At 41.2% G+C, this 22,731-nt stretch overlaps 1 protein-coding gene across 1 annotated transcript in view; it reads right to left on the bottom strand.

The window, feature by feature from the left end:
- The window catches only part of LOC122767043 (transmembrane protein 178B-like), a 44,219-nt gene that overhangs the window by 4,615 nt on the left and 16,873 nt on the right, over positions 1-22,731 (bottom strand). The gene's annotated exons all lie outside the window — the stretch shown is intronic.

Here is a 22,731-nt window from a genome sequence, read left to right as displayed (position 1 = left end):
CAACCAGAGCTCAACTCCGTTTTGAACACAGCTGCGACTACGGCTCATTTTGTGAGATGAAGGACATTGCAAATGGACTTTGCAGGCAGGATGCTGGACATGATGCACTACTCTATTCAGGAGAATAAATGATAGCATGCTAATGCTTTTTTTGTTAGGACTATGAGCAAAGACCTTGCAGTATTGTCCTCTCTACCAGTGCCGGAAAAATTTGAAAGCCCCTGGTTTAGCCTTTACATACACTCCGGTGTCCCTGCAAATCAGGGAAAGTTTTCTTCTGTGATATCAGAGAAAGTGGATAACACGGTAGGGAAGTGGCTAGCATTGTTGCCTCACAGCATGAAGGTCACCAGTGCAGATCCCATTTCTGGCGACCTGTCCTGCTTGTACCCAGCCTTTGCCCTATGTAAATACCAACTTATACAAAGGTGAAGCTAGACTCTGGGGGGCCCAGGCAAACAAGCTAATTGGGGCTCAGTACTGCAACTTGCAGGTCAGACAAGGAACTGGTATTTTCCTGGTATGCCTGTCCTGCTGGTGAGCCTCTGAACTTATATATATATAGATATATATATCTATATATATATATCTATATATACTCTCATTAAAGTTAGCACACATCTACATAGGGTCTTAGCGTAGCACCGTGGACATGGATGACACATCACGCAGACATTTGTAGACATACAGATGCAAAAACTGTGAATCTAGCCTTACCTAGCCTTACCTAAGGACACTTTAGCACATGGAAAGGAGGAGCTGGGCACTGAATTGTCCACCCTATGATTTGTAGACCTGCTCCACCACCTGAGCTACAGCCAGACAGTAATTAAAAACTGAAGTACGAGTTTGTCAAAGTCCACTCGAACTGATTTTACGAGGGCCAGTCTCCTCTAAGGTTATCTTGAGTGGGTCTGTAATTCTTTTACATTGCACAGCTTTGTAAATGTAGTCCACTGAGCCTGGGCCTGCGCTGTGAGGGCAAACAGAAGGAGAACACAACAGAAGGAGGAAACAGAGTGTGGATAAGGTCAGACTCCGCCACAAGGACAGCAGTGTGCTTTGCAGGAGATTAATGACAGTGACAGTGATTAGCTGCGGAGAACTGCTGATATACGAGGAGGAGGAGTGAGGATGAAGAGCTCCGAGCAAGGCTTCACACCCCCTCCTTCCACGCGTAGATTAGAATGTAAAGGGTGAGCTGCCCTGTCAGGCGGAGGAGGGAAAGGGGTTGGGGCGGGCCTGGGGGCCGCATGGCACAAGGCTCGGGTAGAGGACACCATGTGGCGGAGCGAGAAAGGTCAAAAACATTTGGCCCGGGAGCATAAATGAAGAGCAACAAAAAAAAAAGGCAAACCAGCTCTGTCGTTGAACATGCTGTAGAGGACATGTTGTGAGCCGTTAACACATTCACACCATGCAGCCACCGACACAGCCATCAAGTGTTATCAGCCTCAGCCAGTGTAGTCAGGGTGTGACCAATGAAAAAAAAACAACAAAACAGACCAAAGTCCTTCTAGGAAATTCACGCCACTTGGCAGCCATCTTGGTAATGCCTCCAGGCAGCTATTTCAAACTAACTAAATGAATGGGGAGAGGACCATAACTTCACTTTTTGTCATTGTCGGGACATAAAAACCACCTCACATCTGTCAAGTCAAATCTGATAAGAAATGTTATGTTTCTATGAAATAGTATTGAGACCATTAACGATAATAGTGATGTTATTATCAAATGAGAGGTTTTCCCATATGTGCTCTCTTAATTATGGTTTGACATTCAGGGGTATAGAGAGGTATAGTGTTCTCATTTTTCTCCTCATGATTTCATTCTGTATTCCTTCTTGTAATCTTGTGCATAAAGGGACCATTTTTATTATGTGTATTTTTGGGTATAAACACAAACCTGTGTCTCAAGAGTGAATGTGCTTTATGTCGCCGTGCCTCATTTGAAGTAGCAGGAAGTAGAAGCTCAACCCGAAAAGTAACATACTGTGACATCCCAGAGTTTGCCCAGCACCATCTTAGCATTTGAAGATTAGAATAATTTGAAGAGCTTGGGTAGAAGTGGGGGTTGGATCTCAGTGAGAGCACACAGATTACTGCTCGTGATGTAATCTGCTCTCAATCACGTCATAGCCGTGTCCTAAAAAGAATATCCTTCTTTATGGAGGAGTTTACTCTAAATGGAACCAAAATGTACAAATGGGCGTAATACTGTATTAAAGAAGACCTGAAGCTCTTAACTGAGACCATAAACTCGTCAGGAAAAATTATTTTATACATTCCTAGTCATTTCAGGTTAATATCTAACCAGTAATTTCAGTATTGAAGGCGCAGAGATTATTGAGCTTTCCAGAAAGGTTTGGAAAGGCATAAATTAACAATTGAAGATAAAAGGTGTATTGTATTATTACTTTATATATATACTTTTACTTTAGACAAAGTCATTGGATACATGTAATACAGCCGTGTGCAACCTTTTCAAAAGAAATGGTCTAGCTTACTCTAAATGGTACCAACATGTATATGATGGATGTGAAACTATTGACTGAAACAAAAAAAACAAGCATCTTGAAAATGTTCTGATGTTATAAATCAGAAGAACACTAATTTTCTCATAGAAATCAGTGGAGCTGCCTCCTATTGGCCATTCAGGAGAATATAGTTATTCAGGCACTTTGTCATGCTTTAAGACAAAGTGCAAAATGTGCTTTTCACGACTGCGACACGATGAAAAACCTGTTGAGCAGTTGTGTTTCTTCAGATTTGACATGTGATCAGTAACCATCGGCTGACAAAAAGCGCACGAGGAGCGTGAGTGTGAGAGAAACGCTGTGTGTGTTGGACACAGAGAGCCTGCTGGGACCATGATAAGGACAAATCTGTCCTCCGATCTGCCAGAGACATTAGAGGAGATAAATGATGGGAGGAAGCAGGAAGTGGTTTGACATTCAGATTTGCAGTGAAAAGTGAAGGTGTTGGGAGAAGAAGTTGACGTGGGGAAATTCACCTTTCCTGCAACCAGGGTCTATAATGAAGGCACTTTTCAGAAATGTCACTCTAAAAAACTTTCTACACAAATCACTGACACTTTTGTGTAGAAGAAAAAATATTTTATGAATTTATCTACATTAAATTCGACCAAATGTCAATGCAATTGAGAATTAATACAAACTCTTCTTATTGTTCCTATATTTGAAATATTCACAAATCATACCATCGGAAAATCCAATGGTTTCTGAAAGCTGAGAAGTTGCAAATCAAAGCCGGAGAATCAGCGTGAGAGAGAGGGTGGGAAAAACTGAGACTGTCCTCCAATAAAACGTACATATAGGTCGTATGCAGGAATTACGACCTATATTTACGTTTTCAAAACATGCGCCCCTAACAGTTATATATATAACAGCAACCACTTCCACCTTAGACGCTGTATCTAGTGGCTTCGCCGTTGTCGGCACCAGCAGTCAGCTCAGTAGCGAGAGCGCTGCACCGGAGCGCGGTCGACTATGGTTCGGTGCCTTACTATACCACCTTTTTTATATTTTTTTTATTTTTACTACCTAACCCTGTCTTTTTTGCCCTAACCCTACCCTCAGTAACATCTGTGCATATTCAAGTTGGAAAATACTACCTTTACGTCGCATTCAGGGGTTTGAAAAAAACGACCCACAGTCACGTTTTCAGAAAACAACCTATATGTACGTTTCAGTTGGAGGACAGGTTGGAAAAACTAAATTTTTTGGCCTGTTTGAGAATTTTTTATTTTCAATATATTTCACACAATGCCAATTTCCTATTTAACATGCAAAATGTGTTGTTCATTTACAACTTTTTGTTTTTTTTCATTTTTGTTAAAACAGTACTTTAACATGCAGTAAATTGTAAATAACTGCCATATATTGGAAGTTATTCTGGAAAAATGGACAAAGGAACTTAGTTAGAGGACATTCTTTGGTCCTTTTATGGTTAAATTAAGCAAAAAAAATCCAGAGGGACATTTTTTTGGGGGGGCGGGGGCAACAGTGGAAACTCAACCTGCAAAATGAAAGCAGGAGGAAAAGAAGGCAAGGACAGAGAGTGACAGAAGCTAAGGTTTTAAGTGTGGGCCTGGTTGAAAAGACGTCTGATTCCACTTGAAAGGGAACATTAAATCCAAGTCTAGTATGGGAGGCCAGTACATGGAGAGTATGAGACAGAGAGCACTTGAGTTGGAGACAAAAAAAAAAAGGAAAAGAGAGTGAAAAACATGACTGAAATGCATCCGGTTAAGCACCGGATAAGCTACCACAATCTACTTTTAGCTCAGTGTGGTGGGAGTGAGTATAAGTATACAAGAGGTAGTGAATTAAAATCCCAAGAGGTCCACATGGACAAAGGTTTCTCAAGCTAAGGTCTAGAACAGGGGTGTGAATCTCAATTATAGAAGGGGGCCAAAATGAAACTGTGCCCACGTTCAGGGCCAGATGAGGTCAAATAATATAAAATTCAGATAAATAAAGAAACAAATCAGTGATCAAATTTGAAATTAAAGATGTGTCATGTTATGATATATTAGTAATACCTTTATCCCATAAAATAAGTCTGAATGATTTATCCATGGAATCAACATTGGGCGACAGCTTCAAAGTCATGTAGACATGAGTTAAAGGACTCACAAAAGACCATAAATGTAGAAAAGTGGTATGTATTATGTCGAATACAGTTGTATGCCGGACCAGATGTGGCCCCCAGGCCTTGAGTTTGACATGTGGTCTAGGAACGTTTTTTTAAGGTCAATGTTCACATTGAACTGGAGATATTATAAATATATCATCTAAATGCTCTTTTCCAATGCCAGGTGAGAAAAAGGAAGCCTCAAATAAAAATGTATTATGTTCTGCGAAAGACATTATCTCTGTTTCACTGATTAAGTAATTCACTGATATGATAGGCTGGGAGACGTCGTGTGATGATTAACAGCACATGTAATTGGTCTGCTGCGTTTCCTGTACCTCTGGTGCCATAAAGGTTAGAAAAGCTGCACCAGTTAAAATGCAATCGCTCTACAAAGCGAGGCAGTTATCAGTGATTTATGGGAATAGTTGCAGGGGTCGGGATAGGACGTTAGTCTATCGGACTGTGGTTCTGGTTCACCTCAGATGACCTCTGCAGTATAATGACCAACAGATGTAAACACTGATATACTTTCTTTCAATCAAGTACAACAAACATTGTTATCACAAATAACATAATATCACAAATATGTCTTTTTAAGAAATAGCTTGTGACAGGCCATTAAATAAAGTTATTGCACACAGGAAAGTGCCCAAATTTGCATGTTTCTGGACTGTGGGAGGAAACCTTGGAACCTGGAGAAAACCCACGGTCACACAGGACAACATGCAAACTCCATGCAGAAAGGCCCATGTTCAAACCTGGGCATGAACCTGGGTCTTCTTGGTGCAAAGGCAAGAGCGCTAACCACTACACCAACCGCGTGGCCTTGTTTTGTGAATTCATAATTCATAATTCCAGGTAGATAATTACACCTTCACGCTCCCCAGAGGCTGGATTTTGAGACTGTGGTTTCTTAATCACTAATTCAACCTTTTTGTTTTCCGTTTCAGTGAAAAGAGTCAAAGCCTACACCTGACTTGGATGTAGGTCAGAGGAAGTAGTTGCCCTTATTTCTCCTCGTCCCTGCTGCGCGGTCTCTCTGTCACCTCAGATCTTCTATCAGCGCGTTCTCCGTTAAGAGCCAGACCCTGCAGGTCACTGTGGGACTCCACGAGATGAAGCGTTGCAGATTACTAACATGGGAGCACAATCCCTTGTGGTGCACTCTCGTGGCTCCTGGCTAACAATGTCCCACATTCCACAGCAATGTCCTCCTCATTTCTTTTACGACTGATATCAGCGCATGAGGTAGTGACACTAAGTCAACACTGATTTCAATGTACGAGCCTTAAGGAACCAGATGATGAGACATACAGTAGATGCAAACTAGCAAGTCATCTTTGAACTAGAAGGTTGTGGGTTCCATTCTTGGATCCGTTTGCTGGGAGTTTTAATTTAACAGCTTCAGAGTCATTGTGATCTCTTGTTGTGGGGAGATTGGCGCCTGTTTCCACTCCCCCTATGTTCTACCCTGTCCTGTATTATCCCACTTCAAGCATCGGGTGGCGGTGCAAGTCTGGACGCGGGGAATAGGACGCATTCCAACCACACAAGAGTAAATGTCAGACAGGCTTTTTTTTTGAATGGCGATTAATTAAAAACATTAGAAGCACGCAAAACGCATGCTGACCGACATGGACATGGTTCACTGGCTCCGTTGAAAGAAAGAAATTCACATGACCAGGAGAGGGGTGAAGGGGGACAGTGAGGAAAAAACGACAATAGATGAATGGAAGCATGTTCACGGTGCTGTCTGTTATGGAGAATTTTGATTATCAGGTGAGATGACCCATGATGGAACCTCTGGAGTCAGTGATGATTTAGTATTCCTAACTCAATTCCTGAGTATCTGAACAGTAAGTCATCATCACAGATTCTGGAGGAGCAGCATGCCAAGTCTGATACATATAGTTAGTAAGACTTGAGATAGTGTATCCGGTCCAGATGTCCTATCCTTGGTATCTAGGGAGAGAAACTTGAAAGGTGCCTCGTCTGAGCCTTATCCTAAGTTATGGCTGTTAATATTGAACACCAGCTCTGGTTATAAGAATAGGTGAGTAATTAAACTTCATGTTGGCTGAAGATTAGAATTTTCTCTCACAGTGTGAGTACTCCAAATATGTACTCCAAAATAGCAGGGGGGGACCTCAGTAGAGAAAAAGACAAAAAAGCGTCACGACTTGCAAAGTTCTGCTTCAACAAAGACAACATCCATACAAAATATGATTTGCTGTTACAGTTTTTTAGTTCCTTTTAATTATACTCGCAAGTGAGGGTGCATCAAATGTATTCTCTCCACCCATGCGCACAGGCCTCTCTTCATGGAAGACGAGGTAGCAGATGGACAAACGGTTCTGCTCAACCTCTTCCTCAAACACTGCACTGTCCTCTGCGCTCGTACAGGAATAGAAAGACAGACATTCAGTCTTCAACTGACTCGGATGTGACGGTAAACTTGCTCCATCAGCATGAAGTTTATCTCCAGCGTGCAGGAGACGGAGCATTTTCATGTATGATGCGGAAACTTTACTGAGACACCCTGGAGTGCAGTTTGACACGTGTCTTCACCTGTCTTCCAGCTGTCAGAACTCAGACACAAAGACACAAAGACCTGTGCGTTGGCTGGAGCTCACGGCTGTCACATGTCATCCATGCCCCTGTATCCAACTATATTTCACCTCCACCGGAGGTTTTGAGACACAGGAGTGACAGATAAACCCTGGGTTATACTGTATACATCCATCTAGAGCAGGGGTCTCAAACTCACGGCCCGGGGGCCACATGCGGCCCGCCAGCCGATGTCATGTGGCCCTACACTTATTTTGAAATGATTAAATGCAACATAGTGTTTTAACTACAATTGTCTACATGTATATTTTGATTTAATGTGTCAATTCTATTTTTATTCTGTTTTTTGTTATTTACAGATTCATTTTGTGTCACACAAACACTTGGTGTGCGATGTCACCCTGAATATTTGTAATTGCAACATCATGACGGATTATCAAGATGTCATTTCTAATCACTAAACCGTTCATTTTTCCTGAATTGTTGGACTTTTTTCACTTGACCCGGCCCTTCCTGACCAGACTAGAAGTTCACTGGCCCTCAGGTCATTTTGAGGCCCCTGATCTAGAGAGTACTGGAGAGTAGTGTGTGCATTCATTTGCTGCTTCATTTGCTGCATTCATTTGCTGCTTCATTGTCTACGGATGTATCCTCCACACGAGGGTCGCCAGAAGCTGGAGCCAATCCCAATTATTTTTTAGTTGTTGTTTGTGATGTTCTATATCAGAAATGTTAGACTTGTATGTGATGAACTGTGATCTGTATTTATTTGTGTGTTTGCAGACTTGGATGCCTTAAATTGCCACTTGGATGACTAAAGTATTTTGAACTTACAAACTAATTTAACATAATAAATGACGCCAGACTCAGAGTTAAAGTAAAGTTTTGAAGTAAAATATCACGTTTAAACTTTTTTTGTACAGAATAAACAAGTGTACCATTTTGCATGCATTTGCAGGAAAGTGAAGACGCAATCTTTCCTGGGAGAGGAGGCTGCGCAATCAATTTTGCCAGATTTGCTCAAATTTCCTGTTACTGATGATAAAAAGAGCAGTTAATGCTCCTTTAGTGAAAATCCTTGTCACTGTTGCAATAAAGTTGGGGAAGATGTTGCCATTCACTGCTTCTGAGAGAAACATAAATGACTAAAACAATGAAATGTTCAGCAGAACAATAAACGCCCAGACTTGGAGGGAGACGAAGAGGCACAGACGATCAGAACAATCACTGCTCAATCCTCTTGATTGTTGATGGCACACTGTGAATAACTGCGGATAAAAACTGCTCATTTGTTTACTGTATCAGCGTACGGCAGCCTGGTGTCTGTCTGCCTTTCTCTGCTGCTTAATAGCTTCTATTGTTCAGCTCTGTGCCGCAATTCCCTTTTAATTATGTTCTCCGCTCCAGGACCAATGGCCCAATGAAATGTTATTTCATGAAAGGGAAATAGCTTTTGGGGCCTGCGTGCAAATGTTATTCTCTCAGTCAGAAAGATGGAGAGGAAAATGTCTTGTCTGTAACAGCTCAAAGGGTTGCCTGTTAATCAGCAGTTTTCTGCCTGGGATGCTCCTTCGCACTTATTCAGTGAACAGTGAACTCTCTGGAGTGGATCTGAAGTCTGTTTCCTGGGGCGAGTTACTTTTTGGAGCGCTCACATTTTCCTCATTTGTTCTTACTTCTTCATAATTACTCAGGGCCGGATCATACTTAGCATATTTAGCGGGGAGCTGCTTCACATTTTCGGACGCATGTCGCAGTACTGTTCATGCTTAAACGAGGCTCAGCATGCACACTAAATTTCATATTTTATTGCAGTAGCAGCAATTTCTCACCAGGAATTCTTCCACATTTGTATGTCCTTGTATTCTTTTCCGGAGCTGACTTGTACATGTATAGTGTGTATGAACCCGGGGTGAAAACTGGAGTTGTGGGTGGAAACGAAAGGGATGATGACATTTACGTCATGCAGACCTCCAAGTGCATGCATACGCAGAAAATATCACCCCACTATTTATTTTGGTCATTTTCATGTGTTTCTTTTTAGTCCACTAAGTCAATTTCTGGTGTCCATGATGAGGACAGAGGATTTACGTAACCATTCTCCTCTGTAAGATTTCTCCAGGAGAAGACAGATTTCTCTACCATATGAGCAACCAGGTGTCTAATCTGCCTTATATGTATGCATGTGCATGACTAGTGCCTGCAGGCAGGGAAAGTCACAGCGCAGGTGGATTAAAATTCAGAATAATTCCATCCAAAGTAAGTCTGGCTGGAACAGAGACAAACATAGTGAAGTCTCTAGAAGTCTAAATAAGTAGGTCTCCTTGTTTAACACTTGACAGCTTTTTTTAAAATGAAGTCACATCCATGCTGTGAGGTAAAGCTCTGCGCTTCCTCTCCCTCCTGTGCTGTCAGGCAGGACCTAGGCAGCCGATCTTTTATCATGACGGGTTAAAGTCAATAAGACACACTTTCCAAAAATGGTTAGATTAGTGAAAAACTTTGCATTAAGTTGTATTAAAGCCTTATCCACACATAAACAGAATGTTCTTGAAGACAGAAATGTCTTCATCCACATGAAACCTTAAATGACAATGTAATACATGCACTCGCATCATTCAAGATTTATCGATTGTGACAGCACACGACTGGTTGTGTAATGTTGAGGTAGCAGCTGCTCGGTAGCTGGTTGTCATTAGCTAGTAAAGGCACTTTTCCTCAGTCCTCACTTTATTTAAGCCGAAAAGCACCACGTGTCTCTTTCTGTCTGTCTTTTCGAAATGTTAACCTTGCAGCAGTGAACTTATTTATTCTTTGCACTGGTAGGTTTTTATCATTTCTGCTGATCTGTCAGTCAGACTTTTATTTATATAGCACCTTTTTTCTACAAAGCAATGCAACTCAAAGTGCTTCACAGGAGAAAAAAAAACTACGTTCACACCTAGTGAGCTTTTCCCACAGTGCACCAACTTACATCTCCTGACATTTTTAAAAAGAATTCCAAACTCATCAAGTAACTGCAGACGCTCACAAGATACTGGATCCATGAAAATACTGCATGTATGGGAACTGGAACTGAGGATGAGCAGTATGTGCGAGGGGAACTCAAAACTTGGTGGACACAGAACAAGGAAAGTGAGCGATAAATAAATAAATAAATAAAAGAGTGACATCCATTCTGGTATGTGAAGGCCACTGTATTCCTCTAAACAGACTTAGACATGTTAGGCATGAAAGGATGAGTCCTTGGTTTGCAGTCTCACCATTACATGTTAGTAATTCTGGACCTGTAATGGTAATTTTAGCCATGTTTTCATCGTGTGGAATGATTAAGTTTGGTATAGTATGGTACACATTTTTTTTGTGTTTCCATTATATTAGCAATAGTACCAAAATAACCAGAACCTAATGTTAAATTGGTTGGCACCCTTCCTTTGGGGTACCAGTCAGCTGATTGGGTGACTTACATTACAAACCGTACCCTACTGTACCAAACACAACCGTACCATGATGGGAACACGGCAGTCGATAAACAGAGTAAATGAACGTTGTAGGACTAACCTGAAATTCAAGGCCTAATATTGGATTGTCAATGCAAGGCTGAACACATCTTGTTCCTGTGTGATTAAGCATTTATGTTAAAAGTCATTGTCTGAAGAGGTTTCAGTGTGGATGCAATTTGCTCAACTTTTTGCTGCTGTAAGCATGTGGCCCTGTCACGGAGGCTGCCTGCAGCCGCAGCTCACGTTATTGAGCTTAATTTCATTACCCCATGTCAAGTGCCTCTGGGGAGAAAACAATGGAGTGGGAAAATCAAATTAAGTGAGATGACAGGACGGGGCGAGATGGTGGGTGTGATGGAGATGAGTTGGCAGCAGCCAGAGCAAACTTAAAGTCTTTAAACATATGTGCTGTTTGCTGAGGGAGCCTTCACAAATGCCCCATGGCTTTTGTGGCACAGTAGTGAAGCCTCGCTCCCTAGTGGTGGTGGTGGGGGGGGGGTTCATGTGCGTGATTTCATAGTGTGTGAGTCAGCGGCAGTGTGAATAGCCTTGAGGGAGGAATCCAAGCACCAACAGAGGAGGGGCGGTAAACAGAGGATGGATGGGGAATTGTAACTGACAGTTATTTCCTGGATAGCAAGCTGGACACTGGAATGATGTGAGACAAGATGACACCCTGAGCCTCCAGTAGGCACTGGAGGGGTCAGCAGCTATCAATCACTTCTCTCAGGGAGGCATGTAGTGAGCAAATATGGTGACAGGCTAGCTGTCATTTTGTGTTGTAAAAAAGAAAAAGAAAAATGGCAATCATATGAGATGTCCAGCCGTGTCTCTATGACAACAAGAGATGGAAATCTGATAGACTTTTGATATGACATGTAAACTACAATACTCTGATTTATATCAGCTCAACAGGATGGCAGTAGGGTGCTAAAATATGCCATGGCTCAACAGTGGCTTTAATTAAAAATAAATCCTATCATGTTAAAACGGTAGCACATTTAAATATAAACAAATGTGCTGCATACAGGAAGTGATTTGTTTTATGACTGACGGAGGAAACAGCAACATTGCGTGAGTAAAGCATGCCACTATGAAGAGGTTGGACTCTGACTGAAAACACAGTGGCCACGAAAAGTTTCAGAAGTGAATTCTACTGCTCAAAAAAAACACTTTATGCACCTGCCCATCCCTGCACTGCTGCTATATACACACAAATGCTCCCTCAGTCAGGTCTGATAGTATTGCCTCACAGAGCCTGTTTTCAGATGGAAGGATAGAAGCAGCATATAAACATGTTACAACACTTCTGTTCACGAATACCAAACAGAAGCAGAATAATAATACCAACTGTAATCCCCAGAAGTTACGCACTGCAGCTTTAAAGGAAAGCAACCCATAAAAACCCTGGATCCCCTTTCTTTCCCAGACCCCTAATAAATCCATACGTATCTTTATTTTTCTGCAATCTTGCTAAAAAATAAACAAATTATGGATACACATACTGGTCAAAATGCCAGCATCAGATATTATAAAATGATAAAATCCTATAAACACATCACTTATCATGTGACTCATGGCATACAGGATCTTGTGTGCCAAGTTGAGTTATGGTGTAAGACTTGACAGACTTACTTACAATTACTGCATGAATTATATTACTTATCGGGTGGAGCTAACTGCTAAGCTAACAGGTGAATCCGCAGATTAGTTTGCTACTTTGCCGCACATAACTCAAAATACTTCCACCTGCGGCTTTTCAGATGCTCTGGCGTCGTGATTGTCCACTCAGGAGGACGGTTAACCTTGTATCAGCCAAGAGGCCATTGAAAGTGGATCTAAGGCCCAGCTGCACTCACAATGCCCACTGCAGGATCATGTGGCAAATACTTCAGAAGGTCTAATGCAACTCTATACTGGATATTTTGACATCACATGAAGGGTTTTAAGATTTGAGTTTTACCTTACCACCGCATCCAAAAGGAGATTTTAGTTTAAACCTGACAGCCCTCATCAAGGTCAGGAACTCCAATCAAAGGATAAAGAGATAAAATCAGCTGCTTCTGCTAAATGAATTTCACAAAGCCCGTGAAGATGGTAAAACGGAGAAAGAAAGAAAAAAATAACAGGAAAAAGGAAATTGTCCATCTGGTGCTTCAGGAAGCCATTTACCTCTCGTGCCAATCATTATAACATACTGTGAGGCTAATATGCAAATTATTGTCTTTCTATTATGTGGAAGACGACAGGCTGCAGATGGAGCAGAGGCACTGACAGCCAATCACTGAATAGGATCATTAAGACACTGCTTGTGCATGGCAGAGAGTGAATGGTTGCTATGCATCCCTTTGACAAGCCACTCTACTGGCACAGCTGATAAAACATGGCTTGTGTGAATCAGCATTTTCTTTCCTTTTTTTTGGGTGGGGCATATTTTTCTAATCTTTGCAGTACTAATGCCAAAATGTTAAGGGAGTGACAAGTCAGCCTGGATGGCAAAGCAAAAAGCTTTTTGAATGATTCAAAGGTAGAGCAGGGGGCAGGAGTCGGGGAGAGGTGATGAAAACAGTGAAAAGAATTTGTGGGGAGAGAGAGCGAGAGAGAGAGAGAGCTAGAGAGAGAGATACTAAAAGCTCTTAGACATTAACATCTGCACTTCTCCATGGTTGGAGCATGTAAATGAGTGCGCCGCACATTTAGCAAGGATGTGCACATGAGGAATGCAAAGAGGAAATGACATTATTGAACCTGGTTACATACTTACTTATGTATTCTGTTCTTCAATTAAAAATTGTTTTTTAGCAAAAGGTGAAACTACATTTAAAATGCTTCCTAAAGAAAACAAAAGTAATCTAAATATATGTCTTTTTAACAGCAGGGGCATTAGTTGGCCTGGGAGCCACTTGGGGCGGAGCCAAGATTTATCTCCATCTGGGTGGGGAACCTTTTTTCTATCAAGGGCCATTTCAAATTTTATAACATAATTTAAAAGTCTTGCTAAATTATTAATGATACATAGTCATCAATCTCTCCTGTCGAGTGCAATGGCTGGAACGGCTTCTCTACAGTCCGATGTCATGCAGATGGTAGCGATAATGATGCTACTGCTCACCTTTGGTCGTCCCAGTCATGGTTCCCAATAACAATAATTACTCCCCCGTATCAAACCCAATGTTTTTTATCATGCTCCCCAAAGTCATCATCTCTGACACGTTTGTTGAGTATTCATTTTTCATAATTTTTCATAATTTTTCATTTTTCATAATTACATTGTTACACAAGTAACAATGTAATTATGTCTTTGAATAATACTTCAAGCTGAAGGCTTGCTGAAGGCCATGCATCGTAGTGTGTGTGCTGACGAATGGCAAGTAAACTATTTAACCAATTATATGTCTTAAAACTCTGTTATTGATATGCTCCAATGCAGAGACTAACTAATGTTAGCCGGAGGAGTGTTATGGGACAAGTCTGTCCCTTCAAGGACAGGCTTGTGGTTAATAAGGTGAGGAATTATGTATGATGTGTGCCAGGGGTCGGCAAGTAAATGTGCCCTAGGGCCAATTTTGTCCTGTGCTATTAAATATTGGGCCAAAATCTGAGACAAAACTTATTTCCTTCTGCTAAACTAAACTGTTTTCTTTGCATTAAACCTATCCAATATTGTACAAATATGACCATATACACACAAAATAAAATATCTTACACATATTTGTGTAAGATACTGATAATAAAAGGACAAAAATGCTCTCAAAATACTAGCATTTAGCAATCCTAGTATTTTTTATTGTGAGGTTTCCATTATGTGCAGAGAGAAATTAGCAAAACATTGCTAGCTAGCAAGACAAAATTACAAACCTTCAGTTTTTTTTTGCTTGTTTTTTTTAAAAATCATCTGCCGGGCCAAATATTAAGTGCTGTATGTTGTAAATTGTTGCTCGGGTTCTGTTAGCGATAGCAGAGAATAAAGCATAGCATGTTAGCACAGCACCTCTTACTTTGGAGAGGTGACAGCCTTAAGATTCAAAATGGACGCTAAAATTAACAAGAGCATTCACCTCGTTTCAATGCTTTATTTTTTGTTGAAATGCTCCCATAATTTTGACTGTGTCTTGCATCGTCATGGAAGTGATACTACCCCCAGCAATTCCCGGAGCGCACTGCAGCTGCAAATTAACATTAACGTGTTTTTATTTGTTTAATACTGACAAGATGCGCCGACACAAAATGTCTGCACTGACAATTTTTTTTATAACCAATGTCACCAAGGCCATGCTTAACGGTTACACATTTGAATAAACCAAATTTCTCATCCTAACTGGAACCTTAACTTCAGTCGAAATCCCCTGCTGTCACCTTGAACAACTCCAGCACACCAAAAATTGCATTCTACATTCATAGATTCTACAGTTATTGCGAGTTCCTATCTATCCCGAAGCTCACAGCCTCAGGTGCCTTCATTTCCGCTGCTCATCCTGTCACTGAAGCTTGTCGGGAATATTCAGTGATCTTTATCTTAATAAACGGGCAGCTGGAGCGAGAAGAGGAGCGGAGAGAAACGCTGGGAGGGTGAGAGCGGCAGAGGGAGATGGAGAGAGTAATTACTTCCTAAGTTGTGGGAGCTAGATTAAGGAGACAGAGGGCAACGGAAATATACTTTCTCCCTTAGTCTTTGGGAAGATGAACTGATGATGTGATGGATGGGACTGTGTGTTTCCTGGATATGTTTAAGGACTTTCCTCCAGCCCGTGGTCAAGAGGAAAGGAATTGTGCTTGTAATTGGAGGAATATTCAAATCCCGGGATGGGTCAAGGACTCGGGTGTCCCTGAGCAAGGCACCCAATCGTCATTGTTTCACAGGTGTGTAATAAAGATGGCTTTAATGCAGAGGTCAAATTCACTAATTGGTGAGTGTACGCATGAATAACATTATTCAAAAAAAAAGGGCAGCAGTTATCAAAGTCAAAATTGAAGTAACTTGAAGGTCAACACTTTCACCACATGCCATTTGTGGCCTAGTTCACACTACACAATGTTCAGCCCAATAATCTAGCAAGTTGCCCCATACCAGCATATGATCGTCAATCGAAATAATTAATTATACAATCAGCTAAAGCCTTCCTGCTGTGTTGCAGACCTTCAGAATGCTGGAAATCGAATCTAGGTCTGTAACAACTCCAGCCATCCCAGCCAATCCGAGACCAGGATGAGGTGAAGGTGGCTGAAACCCGAATAGGAATAAAACAGTGGTTCATCAGAGAGGGAAAACAAAAATAAGGCTTGGGGGGGGTAAATTGTACACTTTAACGAAGTCTACAATTAAGTCGATTTTTTTGAAAGTCCTGTAGCGTGAACTTGGTTTAGATGCTAGAATAATCAGAGAGGATGGATCTGCTGGCCTCTCTTCAGGTCTCCAGCAGACCTAGTCTGTCTCTCTCGAAATGCAGAGAGGGTGAACATGAGAGTAAAAGTGTGGGAGGAGAGGGCACATGGAGAGGAGTGATAGCAGAGGGACGGCTTAAACCAACAGATGGAAGCAAGTGTTCTGCCTCTGATGGAATGACTCCCACCCATTTGTCAGTTCCTGTTGGAAATCATCAGGCATCCTGAGAACTCCTTTATTTTTAAAGTGAGTCTGCATGCCATTCATAAAAAGCCCAGTGATTACGACTGCAGCTCAGGCGCTTGTTATTGAGCCTGAAGGTGTGGTGGAGCCTTGGGTAACGGCAGGATAAAAATATCTGGTTTCCTCCATGACGTCAACCCATTATCAATATAATGTATAGGTGCAAAAATAACTGTTTAAAAGGAAGTCTGTGGGAAAATGTGCCTACTTTCCACTTGATTGACATCAGTAAACAATTTCCTAGTGAGTTAATAGTTTCAATTGCTACTTTTAGGTCTCCCTACATAGCAAATTACGTCAATGCTGTAGTTATTTTCACAGAAAATGCTCTTACACATCGGATTATCTGTGTTCTTTGGTAGTGTTTATTCATTACAATACACAACTGGCCAAACCTCAAGGCATAAATGCGCTGAAATTTGTATTTTATAAAATAAGTTGCATTTACTCAATCAATTAAAAGTGCATTAGGCAGATTTGCTACAAAAATAAGATGAGATGATCGTGGAGTCTCATCCGCAGGTGGTTTATTACTAACATTTTGGGATGGAGGCTCTCTAGACGCCATCTCTCCCATAATGACGTTATGTTTTATTGCCTTTATTGCCTGACTCTCTTTTAGACTCTGTATTTTGTTTTAGATGGCTCTGGCATAGGTAGTTGTCAATGCTGGTTTAGCGACTTTTCACGTCGCTGCTTTTTAAGTCTCCCACCACAGGCCCATTTCCCCAAGGCTGTAAATACAATCCAGAGTAAGTGCAGACGTCTACTTCTCTCTCTGATCCCTTGATTTACATTATAAAGAAAGCTTAATAGGGAATTATTGATCACTAATGACTAAAATATGATGCCTACCCCAGCCTAACCTCAACACTTAATACTCAAGCAATTCAATCTGATACTGAGTTAGAGTTAATGTAGAAAACTATACAGTAGAGCCTATTATAGAGTTAGATTGTGTGCAGAATACATTATATATTATTTTCAGGATGATAAAGATCTGTTTGTTTTTTTATTCTTTATGTAAATCAAACTCCTACTGAGGTGAGCGGAGGTAAAGAAGCGGACATCCTGTGCTGAGAACTCTTTCTGCCTCTTCTTTTTCCACTCCTCCTCTCCACAGAAACCAGCTTTTCCTTTGGCAGCACATGCTTCACAGTCTGAGGAGGAGCCACAGAGGGAGCGAGAGAGAGCGAGAGAGTGTATGTGTGAGAGAGGAAGTGGGGAGATGACCTTGGTTTCACAGACTGTGGAGTGGCCCTGCTGCCCGTATGTGCCAAGGAGATAAGCAGCAGTGCTAAGAAGCCAGATTGACAAAAACCTGACGCCACACGAACCTCTAAAGCTGGACACTCTAGTCGTTCCTCAGCGCCGAGATATAGGCTGCAGATACACAAACACTGTGCCGACCGCATATGTGTCGCTTTCCTTTCAAAGCGAGTACGCCTGCACGCGACGTCCTCTTATCTGCCCTATAAACAGACTCATTTTATAGCAGCTTTAATTACAGGAGCATAGTAGTTAATGTTGCACTTTGCCACCCCCATTAGCCTCATTAGCATATGCAGATAAACAAAAGAACAGTGCACAGAACCAATTACATATACTACTGGAAGCTTTCTAGTCTAGACCACCCCCCTTGACATGTCAGACATGTTTTACTTATAAATATCTAGAATCCACAACTGATATAATCTCCTGATCTGGTGATTGAAGCCAATGTGAAAGTGTCTGAAACCTATATTTTCTGACTTTTCTGTTTGCAAATAGAAGTCGGAATGTGAACGTGAGAAAAATAACAATATAATTTGTCACTTGATTTATTAAGTTATTCTGTATACTGTGTATATTTAAGGGGATGTTGTACATACTATAGTTCTGACTGATAACTAAGTTATACTTTTGATAAGGATACATTTGGCAATAATGAATTTCTAGCTTTAAATGATGAAGATAGTAGTAGTAATTAGAGAATAATTTTAAATAAATAAGGAAGAGGATGCTTTTTTTTTTTTTTAGAATGACTTAGGAAGAAGGGGAAGGAAATAAATAACCAATGAACAGCACGATCCGATAACATCCATCAAAGAACCACGATTGGATCCCGTCACCAAGACAGATTATGAACAGATTCATAATAAGGTGGGCCTGGTTACGGCTGCATAAACAAGCAACTGGCTGTTGTTAATAGATCAGACAAGAACAACCATCCTCAGGCTCTGATTTGTTTCTCCATCCATCAAATCATAAGTCTCATGGCTCCTTTTCCTGGTGAATATTAAGCATTTTTGTGCCCATAAAGCAGTGGAACAAATGACAGTCTTGACAGTGTCCGTTTTCTTAGGTGTCATCATGCTTCCATTGCAAGAAAAATGAAGAGCGAACGTTACTTATAAGAATGATCTTCAACATTTCTTTATTTTTTTAATCTCCAGAATGGTGCACTGGGAACTTTCACAGGGGTAAATGCATTCTGGCAGGCAAATACTACGATGACGTTGCAAAGCGAGGAGAGTAGCTCTTACGGCGGCTAACTTTGAGCTAATTACGGGGAAAGCAGGAGGACAGCAGTGCACTGTGAAATCGTATGTGGCAGTTGGTCAAAGTAAACTAAGCTCCTTTCTTCTTTTTCCTTCTTCTATTCCCCACACACACACACACACACACTCTCAGTGTAAATAACTTGAGGATTTGTGAGCCTGTGGCTACAGAAGCTGTGTGATGTGACGAACAGGATTATCGCTTAGCTAGGACTTCATGGAAGGAAGATGCAGGGTGGACTCATCATCCTCGAAACTTCACACAAATGGCTTAAAAGTGAGGTCAAAGAAAAAGCCACGATCACCACCAGTGAACAAGAAATCATGTTCAGTTACTAAATCTAATACTAATCCCTGTACTTGTAAGTACAGTATAATTTGGACTGATACACAGTGATTGATGGCAAAAATGAGTTATGTATCTACATACAGTATAAGTTTCTACTTTTTGTTCGGCAAAATTAAACAATTTGTGTGTAGACCACATGGTAACCAGCCGTGACGTCACCTTTAGGAATCTAATCTAAAGCCTCAAGATTCACAATTTGGCTGGCAAATAGATGTTCTTCAGGCTCCTATAGGATGATCCAGCTGTCAATCAAACTGAGTATGCCACCCAGTGACTATCCATATATCCTTATTTCCTGTTGGGCTTCAGGAGGAGAGCGGACAATGTTTTTGGCTCTATTTCAGTAATTCTATCAATGCTACATTTTAAGAAAGAATATGACATGGCCATTCACATACTTGTCCAAAATGTGCTTATATTGGTTGATTAAATAATAATTGGCATCAGCCACAAAGATGTAATCCACTGTGTTTTACAGCTCAACAGTAAATTTTTAGTACTAACATAACAGCAGTGCACTAGAAATAGAACTTTCTAAGTACTTATTCTATTGTCGACGATTTATTTCCCATCCAGTTACAATAATGACTCATGCAAGTAAACCTGCTGCGGTTTTGACCAATTTTGAATTAAAAACACAAGTCTACAAGCGAAACACTTTAACATGTTAAAGACCTCTAGATATCTTTAGATGTCTAAATAGTGGTTCTACTTTGGATGTGCACTAGATGTGCCATTGCTATAAAAATGTGAAATAAGAAGTGTCTTATATCCCTTTTTTATCAGATTGGCGAGACGAGACTTTGCAAAAATTAAGCAAAAAAAAAAATGCAAGTGACTCTTAACTAGACCAATGCTCATTAAAAAGATGGGAGATGCAGGCGATGGCCAACAGATAAATATCACTGAAATTTATTGAGTGCCAATTTAATGTCTCTGTTTACCGCCGACTGTGGACTCTTCAGACTAACCGGCACACCCACGGAAATGCTCCACGTTCAAAACAGTGGACAGACGATGTGACTGATTGCAATGTTTAGCCTTTCGCTTGATGATAAATATGCGGCTCTTTGCGGTCAGTGGGGGTGGCGAGAAAGAGAGAGAGAGTGAGAGAGAGAGAGAGAGAGAGAGAGAGAAGATGTTTTCTGTCCCAGAGACTAGGAGAAGTGGTCTCTCTCTCGCTCTCTCTTTGCGAGGTGGTGTGGTGCTTTGAAGTCTGAGAAGTGCTGCTGCAGACAACCATGAGATGGAGCTTTCTGCTCCAAATTACTCATGGCTCGGTGCAAGTACGGGGGGAAACTAGACTCACTCAGCTGACAACTTATGTCATTACTGTGGTGCAAATGAGGGGCTGCCTGCCAGTTATCTTTACATGCTACATGGCCTGTTACATAACATATGTTATATGTCAGGTTTTTGCAAATCATGCATCCATGCGCTTTCAGGCACGAGTGTCTTCACTGCTGGATGGACCATGACACGGCGGTCACACATTTCTCTTCCTGTGATCTAAAGAAAACGCACTTCTGCATCACTTTCGCCACAGAGTACAGCGTTCTTTTCACGGGAAAAATACTCTCCAACCACACTAATCCAGGCGCTACAATGATGCATGCACATGAGCATTGTGTGCTGGGGAGATGGAGCCCAATTCTTCCAGCAACTGTTTTTGATGGGAGTGGGAAGAATGAGGAATGCGAGGAGCTCACGTGCAGAAAAAGGATTATCTGCATGGACAAGTATAGCACAGCCGAGAGTGGATTAACACGACCACTATGGATTCTAAATGCAGTACCTAGGACACCGCATACGGCATATAGTATATTCACAATAGAAATAATATGATACGTATGAAAATTAAAAGCAATAAAGCGTACACTGTGTTTACTCAACAGCCACGCAACACCAATCATTTATAGGACTATTTGTATTACATCATGACGCTATCCACTTAGCCATTCAGGTAACAGTGAACCAGTTTTTTTCACATGGAGAATTAAAACTTTTTTTTTTGTATACATTCATTTTTGAGACCCGGTCAGAACAGAGGCCTTTCTGTCTGGAGTTTGCATGTTCTCCCCTCTGTGAGTGTGAATGGTTGTTTGTCTCTGTGTGGTCCCCCTGAAACATTGATTTGCTGACGGGTCACATAGAGAGACAGTGGTTAAGATTGTTGCCTCACAGTAAAAAGGTCACTGGTTTGAATCCCAGTTTGACCAGGAGCCTTTATGTATGGAGTTTGCATGTTCTCCAAGTGTGTGTGTGTGTGTGTGTGCGTGGATTACTCCGGCTTCCTCCACAGTCCAAAAACGTCTCATTGTAAGTCAGGGGCCACATACAGAGCAGTCAAGTAAAATAACAGCATCACAACCTATAAACAACAAGAACTACAATGTTTTACATTTAATGAATCTTTTCACAAAACATACTATGGAAAACCTGAGAATAACAACAGTAATTCATCTCACGGGCCGGATTGGACCTCGTATAGTCCCCCCATACCCCCTTTCGCCCGAGATTGACTCTAGGATACAGCAAGTGAGTAAGTGAATTGCTGATTATTTCCTTGTTCAAAACAGTGTCAAAACTTCAAAAAGTTTATTTTTGGCAAATCATCTTCTCGTATTTACTCCACATTAATCCATGACGGCTACAGGGCAGGCTGCTAATATCCCCCCCCCCACTGGAGCGCTCAAAGAATTGGGAAGCTTAGGCTGCAGAGGAGTACGTTTTATAAAAACACAGCTGTCTTGGAGGATAAAGCTGCTGGTGGTAGTAACAAGACTCTCTCCTCTCCTTTCCTCTACTGTAATGACGTCACATCATCCAGCCAGGTTCAGAGAGGGACAGAGCTGTGCTAAGCTGAGGTGGATGAAGCCGACTGCCTGTTTCCTCACGACACAGTCGCTGCTGTGCAAAAATAATCCAACTGCATGCCACTTAATTCCTGCACTGATCACAGCCCTGCTGTCTTAGTTTTGGTTTAATTGTAGTTTTTCCTTAAAGGCTTAAGCTCTCTAAATTTAATTTCTTTCACATTTTTCATGTTTATTAATGAGCAGGAAGAACAGTCTCTCACTCCCACTCCCTGGTTTCCTCAGAGCAAGTAATGAAAGCAAAGAAATGTTCAAAACACTGTCTTTCAGAGCTGAATCACCACTGGCATAAACAACTGTTTTATACCATATGTGATGTCGTAAGCAATAAGCCTACAATGAAAGACCATCGGAATAAAAGTCAGATCACATATATTTATCGCATGCATGTTGGCCAAAATCCTACAAAATAAAAGCCTTAATTTGGTCACTTTATGTTTCACAACAGCAACAATGTTAAAATTTCTTATGGGGCTTGATAAACAACCCCTGAGGTGGTAGTGATATCATCAGGAGGTAGCTTTAGATGAGATGGTTCTGCTTCCCGTAATTAGAGAATGTCATCTTAAACTTTTACACAACTTCTATCCAACAAATGTTTATCTTTCTAG

This window comes from Solea senegalensis, linkage group LG3 (assembly GCF_019176455.1).
Source record: "Solea senegalensis isolate Sse05_10M linkage group LG3, IFAPA_SoseM_1, whole genome shotgun sequence".
Taxonomy (NCBI): domain Eukaryota; kingdom Metazoa; phylum Chordata; class Actinopteri; order Pleuronectiformes; family Soleidae; genus Solea; species Solea senegalensis.
The sequence above is the reverse complement of the archived record's forward strand: the minus strand, read 5'-3'. Positions and strand labels throughout refer to the sequence as shown.